General features: G+C 32.5%; 1 protein-coding gene across 1 annotated transcript in view; it reads left to right on the top strand.

The window, feature by feature from the left end:
- Window positions 1–1,627, top strand: part of HELRODRAFT_172600 (hypothetical protein) — a gene marked incomplete at both ends in the record, with an annotated part of 3,803 nt that overhangs the window by 394 nt on the left and 1,782 nt on the right. The window lies entirely within an intron of this gene.

The following is a 1,627-nucleotide window of genomic DNA, read 5'->3' as shown; positions in this document are numbered from 1 at the left end:
GTAGATCCATGACGTCGCCGTTGCTCTCGTAGCACCACAACCATTGCACAATCAGTTGGTTGGTTGCTAGTCGATTGATCGGTCGGTAAGCCGGTCAGTTGGTTGATTGGTTTGTTGGTTGACTGGCTGGTTGGTTGGTTGGTTGGTTGACTGACTGATTGGCTGGCTGGTTGGTTGGTTGGTTGGTTGACTGGCTGGCTGGTTGGTTGGTTGGCTGGCTGGCTGGTTGGCTGGCTGGCTGGCTGGTTGGTTGGTTGGCTGGCTGACTGGCTGGTTGGTTGGTTGGTGTATGTTTATATGTTTATTTGTATTTATATGTGTGTGTATTTTTTTTTATGTGTTTGTTTATTTGTATGTGGTGTGTTTATAACGTCCTGCCTCGGGGGAACTGGGTCTCTGGACGCTAAACGTAGATTGTTTGATTGATTGATGGGGTGTGTTTATCTGTATGTGGTGTGTTTATTTGTATGTATGTATGTTGTTTGTGTGTATGTTTATTTGTATATGTGTTTGTTTATGTGTTTGTGTATGTATTTGTGTGTATTGTGTTTTTTTCTGTGGCAAACTACGGCAAGAAGATCGGCCATCTACCGACATTCCTAATTAATGTTCCTCTGATTTTTATAATGGCGATGAATTTCTTGTAAAATTTTATAAGAAAAAAAAATTTTTGGGAGTAAATTTTCGTCACTCTCAAAAAGGGTAAGAGAAGTTACTAACGAAGTTATTCAAAAGTGGAATTACTTTTGAAGATTGTAAAACAGGGTTTGGTGACTTTGCTTAAAGTTACATACAAAAAAATTCCATCCATCAGGATAGAGTAATTGTGTTCTCTACGGAAGTTATGTAAACTTTTTAAGAATACTTCTCTGCGCCAAGTTCGCTTTTCGAAATCTTTTAATTGGAATTTATTTTCAACGGTTGTAAGGATTATTTTAAAAATTGTTAAAAAATTGTTTTTTTTGGGTATGTATATGTATATGCGTACAATGCATGGCAAACATGCACATACGTTTTTATTCATTTATTTAATTTTTCAATTTTTTTGTGAAAATTTTTCCTACATCATTATCTTTTGCTGAGAGAAACCAGAGTTTTAAGTATTTCGTCGAATGAATGGATGAATGAATGAATGATTGAATGAATGATTGATTGATTTAATTGTATGAATGGATGATCACTTCGTATGAATGAGTGAAAGAATGTATGAATGGATAGGTAAGTAAACTCATGGATGAATGAAAGAATGAATGAATGAATGTGGTGGAATCTTAAAAATTGGTTGGTAAACCTTTGCGTATGTTCATTGATTTAGTTTCGTGTAGCTAGCAGCAGAATTCATTTACCAATAGTCGTCCTGCTTAATAAACTCGTTACCTCATTAATTAATTATCATTATAAAACTATTACTATAATTAATATAATTAATAATAGTAGTCAGAATCGTAATTTTAATTTTTATTCCAAAAATAGTTCACATTAACCATTATTTATGTTTCATTGTTATGATAATAATAAGAATAATAATAATATTATTATTATTACTAATGTTTATAATAATAACCATAACGATAATAATCAAATAATGATAATAATAATCAATATTATTAATATTACAATGATTTAT

Source organism: Helobdella robusta (assembly GCF_000326865.2).
Source record: "Helobdella robusta unplaced genomic scaffold HELROscaffold_24, whole genome shotgun sequence".
NCBI lineage: Eukaryota > Metazoa > Annelida > Clitellata > Rhynchobdellida > Glossiphoniidae > Helobdella > Helobdella robusta.
The sequence above is the reverse complement of the archived record's forward strand: the minus strand, read 5'-3'. Positions and strand labels throughout refer to the sequence as shown.